The 10673-nt window shown below is 58.1% G+C and overlaps 1 pseudogene across 1 annotated transcript; it reads left to right on the forward strand.

The window, feature by feature from the left end:
• The first annotated feature begins 3043 nt into the window (after positions 1 to 3043).
• LOC309604021 (scavenger receptor cysteine-rich domain-containing protein SCART1-like) lies at positions 3044 to 10231 on the forward strand (annotated as a pseudogene). Its single transcript has 5 exons — positions 3044 to 3074; positions 6219 to 6533; positions 8344 to 8658; positions 9510 to 9830; positions 9917 to 10231. The product of its transcript is annotated as a scavenger receptor cysteine-rich domain-containing protein SCART1-like (transcript).
• The last annotated feature ends 442 nt before the right edge of the window (positions 10232 to 10673 follow it).

Raw genomic sequence — 10673 nt, forward strand, 5'->3', positions numbered from 1 at the left:
GGAATCGTATGGCCAGCAGCACCAGGGAGGCGATGGTGCCCCTGTACTTGGCACTGGTGAGGCTGCACCTCGAATCCTGTATTCAAGTTTTGAGCCTCCCACTCCAAGAAGGACATGGAGGGGCTGGAGCGTGGCCAGAGCAGGGCAGCCAGGCTGGGACAGGGTCTGGAGCACAAGGCTGGGGAGGAGCAGCTGAGGGAGCTGGGGTTGTTTCGCCCGGAGAAAAGGAGGCTGAGGGGAGACCTTGTTGCCTCTACACCTGCCTGAAAGGAGGCTGCAGCCAGGGGGGTCGGTCTCTTCTCCCCAGTAACAAGTGATAGGATGAGAGGAAACAGCGTCAAGCTGCGCCAAGGCAGGTTTAGGTTGGATATTAGGAAAAACTTCTTCACTGAAAGGGTAGTCAGGCATTGGAACAGGCTGCCCAGGGAAGTGGTTGAGTCTCCATCCCTGGAGGCATTTAAAAGATGGGGAGACGTGGTGCTTGAGGACATGGTTTAGTGGTGGACTTGGCAGTGCTGGGTTAACGGTTGGACTCGATGATCTTAAGGGTCTTTTCCAACCTTAACAATTCCATGATACTATGAATCTTTCCATACTGGCTAAGGAAGGATCTCTCAGTTTCAGGAAAGGGATCTCAAACCCTGAGAGGCGTCCCTGCTCGAGGGGAGAGTCACCTGGCCTGCCGTCCAGCTGCCATGCAGGGAGAGCTCACATTGGGCCCATCCTGATGGTAATATTTAGAGGGTGAAGTAGCTGCCTGCCAGTCAATAGTATAGACAAGATATCTTCATTTTAGCTCTGGCAACTTGTATCTTTGGCTTTCGAAACCACCTTTTGGAATCTTGTTCAAGACACCTTCACTCCCTTGTACGTCAGCCAGGGGCTTTCCAGCTCACACGTTCACCCCAAGGACGTGAGGGCTGTTGCTCTTGCCTCAGCCTGAACCAAAGTGCGGCTCGGAGTCAAGTGTATCCGTCACATTGACCAGATGCAGGAACTTTGAGGGTTTTATTCCTTAAATCCTTACCTCTCCCCTCATCCTCTTTTCCTAGGGTGTTTTGGAGTTTAAGGGGGGATTTTTTGTTGTTGGAGGTGTTTCTGTAATTATTTTGCTGAGGAAGGTGGTGCGGCCTTGAAGCCCTGGGAGGCGGGGAAAGGTCTTACATCCGGCACAAAGCCGGGAGCTCTGACCCCACCGTGAGCCCTTCTCTGCCCACGGCTCCCAAGAAGCATTTTCACCTCCCCACGGGCCTTCCCGGTGCCTGCTGGGATCCCTGCCCTGGAACACGCCAGAGCACGGGCACCGCTGCTGCGGGAGACACGACGGGACAGGGGCCCCGCCCACCCGCTTCCGCTGGAAGCCCCGCCCCCTCCCAGCACCCGCAGGGGCCCTGTGCCCCGGAAGTCGCTCTCCTCTGCCGGCCATGTGCTCCGCTGGGATTGGCTGGCAGGACCGGCCACCCCTGCCACTTGGCCCAGAGATACGTCAGACCCGGAAGGCCCTTCCCCTGCATCCACAGGGGCCGCCATTTTGGGTTGGCCGCCATTTTGGGACAGGGCGCCGCCATTCCATGGCAGTGAGCTGCCCTTTTGTTAAAGCTCATCCTGCTCTGTGATTGGCTAATGGCCATGTCTCGACACCGTCACAGCCGTGTGTCCTCAGGCAGCCCCTGTGATTGGCTGGCCGGACCGGCCACCCGTCCCAGCGTCCCCAGGGGCACGTCACAAAGGAAGCCCCCTGTCATTTCCTACAGGGAGGCCGCCACTTCTGCCAGCCTCATTCCCCACGTCTTTTCATCCTGCATTGTGATTGGCTGACAGCCATTTCATGACACCTTCATACCCACATGTTCTCAGGCAGCCCTGTGATTGGCTGCCCACCTCCTTTGGTCCAGGAAGTGCTCAGATATAAAGATATATGCATTTATATAATATATATGTATTTATAAGTAAGTATAGAAATGCATACAAATACATATTTTATTTATTTCTAAATAGGTACAATATTTTTATATCTATACTTCTGTATATGTACTTAATATAGAGTTTTTTATGTCTATGCAAACATTTATAAAGCTATAGAGAGCAAATATATACAGCCATAAAAAACCCCATAGGTATAAAACGGATAAAACCTTTTTTTAATAAGAGCTACCGGAGTGAGCATTTAAATTTTAAATGTGAAGAGAAACAAAAGGAAGAGGCCAGGTGGGGGTCCCCCACTTTCCCAGGCTGCAGAACAAGCCCTGACAGGTCTGGGGTGGGGGGGGCTTCAGGAGGGCAGAGGGGTGCCTGAAAGGTGGTGGGGCGTGGAAAAACTGGAACGTGCCCAGGGGCTACAGCCACCTCCAAGGAATAAAAGACTCATTTGCCACACGATATTGAATATATATCACCACATATATATTATAATATATAATAATATATGTATATTATAATAATAACATAATAATATATATGTGGTGATATATATTCAATATATATAATATATAGAATATTATATACATAATAATATGTAAAATATATAATGATATCATAATATATTATAAATTATATGTAATATAATTAAAATATATTATAATAAAATATAACAAAATATAATAACTATGATAATATTATAATAGCATAATATAATAAAATTACAATTCTTATAATATAATAATATAATTCTATATAATATAATTAGTATTGTAATTATATAATATGAAAATTATAATATTATATTAAAATATAATATAATGTATGTATTATATATATTGTATATAATATATATCACAACATATATGTAATATATCACCACATGAGTACATAGGAAATACGTTGGTATGTACTTGTGAGGTCACTGGAGCCTGCGTAGCCCAATGGCAAGTACATGGCAAATGGGCAGATACGTACTTGTGAGGTCACTCTCAGACGACAGGCCAGGGGCTGACCCATGGCATGTGCAGCTTGTTGTGAGGGCTCTGCTGCCTGAGTAGCTGCTAGGCCAGGAGCAGGCCCATGGCTTGTGTCTGTGCTTCTGAGGTCACTCCTGCCTGAGGAGATGATACGCCAGGAGCAGGCCTATGGACTGTGTGAGTGCTTGTGAGGTCACTGGTGCCTGAGGAGATGATAGGCCAGGACCTGGCACATGGCTTGTGAATTTCTTTGTGATGTCAGTGCTGCCTGAGTAGCTGGTAGGCCAGGAGAAACATGTCTTGTGCTGGATATTTTGAAGGTCACAGGTGCCTGAGAAGCTGGTAGGAGAGGAGCAAGCACCTGTCTTGTGTAGGTGTTTGCAAGGTCATTTGTGACCAATGAGCTGATGGGCCAGGAAGAGGCCTATGGGTTGTGTGCGTGCTTGTGAAGTCACTGCTGCCCTGGTAGCTGCTAGGCCAGGAGCAGGGCCATGGCTGGTGTAGGTTGCTGTGGTGTCACTGGTGCCTGAGTAGCTGAGAGGTTAGGAGCAGAACAATGGCTTGTGTAGGTGTTTGTGTAGGCGTTTGGTCATTGGTGTCAGAACACCTGATAGGCCCAAAGCAGGCACATGGCAGGTTTAGATGTTATGACATCAACTGTGGCTGAATGACAGATAGGCCAGGAGCGTGCACAGGGCTTGTGTACGAGCTTGTGATTTCACTGGTGCTGGAGTAGCCTATAGGCCAAGAGCAGGCATATGGCTTGTGTGGGTGCTTCTGATGTCATCAACATAGTATTTAGACCCCACCCAAACATGGCTTTTTGGAAGAACCATCATCAGCAGAAGCCCGTGCACAGCACACACACCCGTGTGACAGTGTAACTCTTGAGCAGACAGCGCTGGCAGCAGGAGGGATGTGAGGTCACCGTCACTATAACTGCTGAGCACCCAGTGGTGGCTGTAGGAGGGTGTGAGGTCACCGTCACTCTAACTGCTGAGCACCCAGTGGTGGCTGGAGGAGGGTGTGAGGTCACCGTCACTATAACTGCTGAGCACCCAGTGGTGGCTGTAGGAGGGTGTGAGGTCACCGTCACTACAACTGCTGAGCACCCAGTGGTGGCTGTAGGAGGGTGTGAGGTCACCGTCACTGTATCTGCTGAGCACCCAGTGGTGGCTGTAGGAGGGTGTGAGGTCATCGTCACTGTAACTCAGAAGCACGCAGCTGTGGCAGGAGGAGGGTCTGAGGTCCCGTCACCGATGGCACCGTGTGGCCGTGGGGCTCGGTGCAGAGCGGCCATGTGCATCAGCGGGGCATGCCGGGGGCCGGGAGCTGCCCGGCCCCGTGTCTGCGAGGCCGAAGGAGCAGCCCCTGCAGCCCAGGCTGGAGCAGTTGGGGTGGGGGTGGCTCGGGGGCACCGCAGGGATGTGCCTGGGCACGGTGCCAGGAGGAAACCACAGACTTCCTGCCCGGGCGCTGCACTGCGCGGGGAGCGCGGTGAGCGCTGCGAGGTCACGGGGGCTGTGGTTTGTGCACCTGCAGGCTCCAGCTCCCGATGCGCCTGTGGGGAAGAACGGCCCCTCGGGGACAGGCTGAGAGTCAGGGGCCTGACTGAGCCTCTGGGCTGCAGGTCTGCTGCCAGGGCAAGGCCATGGCCCAGCTCGGGCTCCTGCGAGGGACCCAGGGTGGGGCTGTGCAGGGAGGGACGGGCGAGCCAGCCCTCCTGGGATGGAGCTCTTCCCCTGCCCAAGGCCCTTGCCCAGCTGCTGCTCCCAGTACAGTGGGGTCCGTAGCAGGGGCAGGGGCTGTTTCCTTCCTGTCCTGACACAGACCCCAGTGCAGTCCCAGCTCCGTGGTTCCCACGTGTCGGGGGAAGCTGGACACTCACACCTTGGGTTCTTGGATGAGCCCACCGTAGAAGATGCTCAGGGCTCCCAGTCCCCACAGCAGGGTGCAAGGGGTGACGGAGTCATTTCCCCTCCACACTCAGCTTCTCCCATGATGATTCTCTTACGTAGCAACCATGATACCCGTAGCGGGACACATATGTCCCTCATATATGGTCATGAACAGCGCTGGCGAAGTTCATTGGAGGGCTGGGCTGTGTCGGAGGGGAGATAGCTCCCGATAACGTCTCAAAAGGTGCTGCTGCTGCTTTGATTGGCTCCTCCTGCAGCTGGGTCGGCATCTGCAGAGGTATATTACCCTCCCATCGTCGTTGTCCCCGTGAGTCCCCAGGAGCCGTGGCAGGGAGTGGGGCGCAGCAGGGCTGTGCCAGCAGGGCAGGAGGCTCAGGATGGGGATGGAGGCACTCCTGTCCCCGCGGGTGCTGTGGCTGCTCCTCTGGGTGCAGCTGTGCAGGGGTAAGTGCCGGTTCCCTTGTCTCACAGCCCAGGGCCAGCGGGTACCAGCGGGGTCATCGGGATCCCTTTGGGAATGGGGTTTCTTTCCAGGCTCCACTGAGACAAGGGTCAGAAGGTGCTCAGGTCCATGGACCTTCTGCCTTTCCCTGTGCCTCTCTGTGTTTAAGGCAGCCCGTGCCTGGCTGCATTTATGGACTCCCCCATCCTGGGTGACCCTTTTGGGACCCCTTGTTCCCCAGTTCTGTGCCCCTGAGGCTGGCAGTGGCCCAGGTGATGATGGCAGCACTGAGCCATCCCCAGGGCACAGCCAATCTCCAGGGTGCCCCGGAGGGTTTGTGTGCTGCTCCCTGCCCCAGGGTGCAGGGGAACCCCGACCCCAGGAAGGCAGTTTGTGCCCCACAGAGAGAAGGGGCCCGGGCTGTCTGCACCCACAGGTGGCAGAGAAGTTTCCTTCCTGGGGGCCCCGGTCCAGCACAAGAGTTGGGCTGATGCCTGGGGTGAGGAGACGATATGGGATGGGGGGACCCTTGGGATCATCTCGGTGCTCCGTGAGGACATGGAAAGCCCTGGGGGTGTTGTGGGTTTGGGTGGTGGCAGGGCAGGTGGTGGGCAGGGGAAGCTGCGGGCCTGGGGGCATGGGGCTTTCCAGGGTGTGCTTGGCTGGGGAGGAGATGGTGCCCTGTGCAGGGCCTGTGGGCACGGTGTGTGGGTGGGCATGGGCAGGGGGCTGTTGGAGTGGGAGGAGGTGCCAAGGGCTGTGGGGCAGTGAATGGCCCAGCAGGGCTGGAGTTGGCCCCCCCAGCCTGCACAGCCCGTGGGGAGAGGAGGGACCCCCACACTTCCCCAGGGACAGCTCAGGGAGGAGAGGGCTCCCAGCCTGGTGCTGTGACTCGACTCCCAGAGCTGCAGTCTGGGGCTCGGCCCTCTCCTGACCGGTCCCGTGTTTTGGTGTTTGAAGGGGCTGCGGAGGTGAGGCTGGAGGCTGGCGGCGGGCGCTGTGCTGGGAGAGTGGAGGTGAAACACCAGGGCCAGTGGGGGACCGTGTGTGGTGACTTCTGGGGCATGGACGATGCTGCAGTGGTTTGTAAGTAGCTGGGCTGTGGGGCTGCTGTTGAAGCTCCTAAGTACGGACACTTTGGGCCAGGATCTGGCCCCATTTGGATGGATGATGTTGGCTGTCGTGGCACCGAGTCTGCCCTCTCTGACTGCAGACACAGAGGATGGGGTAAACACAACTGTAATCACCGTTTGGATGCTGGAGTGACGTGTTCAGGTAAGGGGCCAGCCTGTTCCCTACCTTTGTGGCCAGGATGGGGGAAGGGACCTGGCTGTGCCCTCAGGGAACAGTGACGGGGTACTGGAGCAGGGCCCAGTGTGGCCAGTCGCACTGCCGAGCTGGGACTGTCATTGCTGGTTTCCCCAGTCCCTGAGGAAAGCCCAGGGGTAACTTGCCACTGCCTGGCCCCAGATGCGGCTCAGCCCACCCTCCTGGGGCTGGGAGATGAATGGCCCACTCTGCTCCGCAGTGTCTGTTCCTTCCCATCTCTCTCCTTTGGCTCACCGAGGAGCTGCCTGGCAGCACTGAGGACCAGGTGCCCCCATGCCAGAGGCACTGAGCACAGCTCACGTGGCCACCAACAGCCCCTGGGGAAGGACCCAAGATGGTCCCCAAAGCAGAAGGGCTGCTCAGAGGGGAGGAGCACTGGGTTTGGGCAGAAGAGCAGGGTGGCCCATGGCCACCTCATTCCTTTCCCAGGGTCACCCCATGAGAGCCAGCCCACAGGGAGTGCAGGCAGTGGTGATCTGCTTCCCAGCCTCTCCTGCCTGCCCCAGCCCCTGGCTGCCCTGTGCCACGGGGGATTTGCCAGCACTTTCTGGCTCTCCTTGGTGCCTGTCCTTGCACTGGGAGCTCGTCTCAGCCCAGGGCTGTACCTCTGCCTGCTCTCCTGCCTTCTGTCCAGCCATTGACCAGGGATGTGCATGCCTGGCAGTGCACTCTGGCCCTGGCTGAGGACTCCTCCCCAGGCAAGCACTGGAGCTGGTGAAGACAGAGACTGCATGTACACTCACACTGCATCTGTGCCCTGTGAAATGGCCCATCTAACAGCAGTGCCCCACTGACCTGAGAACCACCGGGGAATGTGGTGCATTTCTGGTGGCTCCAAGGGTTCCTCAGCCAGGCCCTGAGCTCAGTGGGCAGATCAGGCTGCAGCAGCCAACAGTGCCTTGGCCAGTCTCCCTGGGCCCCAAGTGCTTGGAGTGCTGCCAGGAAGCCCAGGGTCTCCAAAATGGCATCAGTTGGTCCGAGCAGTGCCTACGGCTGGGGGTTTGGGAGAGAAGCAAGGCCACAAGTGGTGTGCTGATGGCTGAGGAGCGGCAGGGTGTCCCTGGTGTTTTTGTGCCATCAGCAGCCCCTGGGAGCTGCTGGGAGGGTCGTGGGGCTCTGTGCCTGTGGCCACCTTGCAGACCAGGTGGGACGTGGGCATGTAACTGCCAGAGGGCTCTGGGAACTCTCTGGGGACTTTGATTGCTCCAGGATTTGTCCGTCTGGTCAGAGGGGAGAGCCCCTGCTCAGGACGCGTGGAGATCCATGATGGGAACGAGTGGAAAACTGTCTGTGACTCAGACTTTGGTCCCAAAGCTGCCGACGTGGTCTGCGGGGAGTTGCAGTGTGGCGCAGCCCTGTCTGTGCCCAGGGCAGCTCACTTTGGAGAAGGTGTTGGTGCCATGTGGGACAGAGAGCTGCAGTGTGTGGGGAATGAATCCCTTCTCATCTCCTGCCCCAGGGGATCCCGCAGAGACCAGCCCTGCACCCACACGAACGCCGCTGGTGTCACCTGTACCCGTAAGGACTGAGGGTGGGGTGTTCCATATCTGGGGGTGTGCTGGGGCCAAGGGGAGCAGGGCCAGGACAGTGCCATGCTGTGCTGGGTGTGAGGACAGAATGGGTGATGTGGCTGTCTGCAACCCTAAAATCAGGCAGAAGGAGGATAAAATGAGGCACTCTTCCATTTGGCTGCTCCTTCATCTCCTGAGGAAGCGAGAGCACAATTCTGCCCTGTCTCATCCTTCTCTGTCCCCAGAGTACACAGGGTTCAGGCTGGTGAATGGCAGCACGGCGTGTGAGGGGAGGGTGGAGGTCCAGGTGCTGGGGACCTGGGGCACCCTCTGTGCCTCCCGCTGGGATCTCTCAGATGCCCACGTTCTCTGTCGTCACCTTGACTGCAGGTTTGCTGAGTCCATTCCCAGAGGAGGGCATTTTGGGAGAGGCACGGGACCTGTCTGGAGAGACTCATTCCACTGTGATGGGACTGAAGCCCACCTGGGACAGTGCCCAGTGACCGCCCTGGGGGCCTCACCGTGCTCCCATGAGAACGAAGCTGCTGTCATTTGCTCAGGTGAGTGCTGGGACAACGCTGTGTAAACTCCATTTGCCCCTTGGGTGTTGCATGGCCACCCAAAGCAGATGACCCCATGACAACAGCAGGGTGAATTTCTCCCTGGAGAAACCTTAGCTTCATCAAGAATCTCTGCCCCACCCAGGGAAGGGGCTCAGGCCCTGGGGCCCCCGCCAGGCCAGGAGTCCTCAGCTCTTCTGCTGCAGGACAGACGCAGGACAGGGCTGTGGGTCTCAGCTCCATCCCCCTGACTGCAGACAGCCCTGTCCCAGCCCCACAGAGAGTCCCACAGAGCCCAATCCCCCACCCACAAGGGGTGTGAGCTGCAGAGTAGGGCTGGGCTTTGCCCTCTCTTTCTGCCAGCACAAGTCCCAATCTTGTCCTGTTTGATCGGAAAGGCCCCCCTTGCTCTGCTCCCTGCCAGGGACACAGGCTCCCAGGCCCAGATCCCCAGGGATGCAGAGGGGCAGAGGCGTGTGTGCTCTGCCCCATGGCTCAGCAGTGCCAAGGCCAGCGCTGAGGTGGGGCAAGGCTTGTCCTGGGGCTGCCTGTCCCCAGGCCACCGCCGGCTGCTGCTCCCTCCTGCAGGAGCTGCCCCATCTGCCTCAGCAGGGACGTGTTGGGTGGCTCTGCCCCACCAAGAGCAAAGGGAGTGTCTTGCTCAGGAAGGCTCAGGGACTGGGGAAGCAAGCCTGTGGAAAGCTGCTCCTGAAGCTGACCGCAGAGGGCTGGGGGCAGGCGGGTGAGCTGCAGGGGGTTGTGAGGGTTGGAGAGCCTGGAGAGGTGCTGCAGGTTTGTGGGCTGTCTGGTGCTGCTGAGGGCTGGGGCATGGCTGCTCTCCCCAGGCCCAGGCAGCTCCACATCCCTGCGGCTGGTGGGTGGAGGGAGCCGGTGCGACGGGCGAGTGGAGATCTTGCAGCGCGGGACGTGGGGCCGAGTCCTGGATGAGCAGTGGGACATGCAGGAGGCCAGCGTGGTGTGCCGGCAGCTGCGGTGCGGAGAGGCAGAGAGAGCCTACAACCCCCCGAAGCCTCAGAGAGGGACGGGTCCCGTGGGGCTGCGAGGGGTCTGGTGCGCAGGGCACGAGGCCAACCTGACCCTCTGCAACACCTCCCTGCCCATGAGCGCGCTGGCAGCAGGGATTGCAGAGGACGTGGGGGTCATTTGCTGGGGTGAGTGGCACTGCACAGGCCCCCCAGGATCTGGGCTGGGTGGGCAGCCGGCCCCTGATGGCAGCTGGGGTTTCTTCCTGCTGCAGGGAGCCGGCAGGTCCGGCTGGTGAACGGGTCCGGGCGCTGTGCTGGGAGAGTGGAGGTCTACCACCAGGGCAGCTGGGGGACTGTCTGCGATGACCAATGGGACCTGTCTGATGCCGCCGTCGTTTGCCAGCAGCTGGGCTGCGGAGGGGCGGTGCAGGCGGTTGGCTCTGCTCAGTTCGGGGAAGGCTCTGGTCAGATATGGCTGGACAGCGTGAACTGCTCCGGGGCCGAAGCTGCTCTCTGGGACTGCCCGGCAGGGTCCTGGGGGCAGCACGACTGTGGGCACAAAGAGGACGCAGGAGTCGTCTGCTCAGGTCTGTGCTGGGAGCTGTGGTGGGAGCCCAGTGCCCGGGGAGACAGGACAAGGGGAGAGCCGGCAACATCCGAGGCTGTCCCTGGCTGCCTCTGAGCCCCTGCCTGAGCCAGTCCTGGGGACACCCATGCACAAACCCCCTCGGTCCCACTGGGGGCCCCTTGTAAGCTGAGCTGTCCCCAAGGGTTAGCGCGGAGGGCATGGGTGTCTGTCCGTCAGGGACTTCTCTCTGCCCCTGGCAAAAGGGTGACTTGCTGGCCGTGCCTCTGCCTGGCTGAGGGCCTGGGGGGTGAAGAGGCTTCTCTGCCCCCATAGCCCCAGACCAGCCTGTTCCCCTCTGGGCTCTTTCCTCCCAGATTTCATGGCCCTGAGGCTGCACAACAGCACCAACTGCTCCGGGCGCCTGCAGGTGTTCTACAATGGCACATGGGGGAGCGTTTGCT

The sequence above is a fragment of the Platalea leucorodia genome, assembly GCF_965183815.1.
Source record: "Platalea leucorodia genome assembly, contig: HAP1_HAP1_SCAFFOLD_304, whole genome shotgun sequence".
NCBI classification, from domain to species: Eukaryota; Metazoa; Chordata; class Aves; order Pelecaniformes; family Threskiornithidae; genus Platalea; species Platalea leucorodia.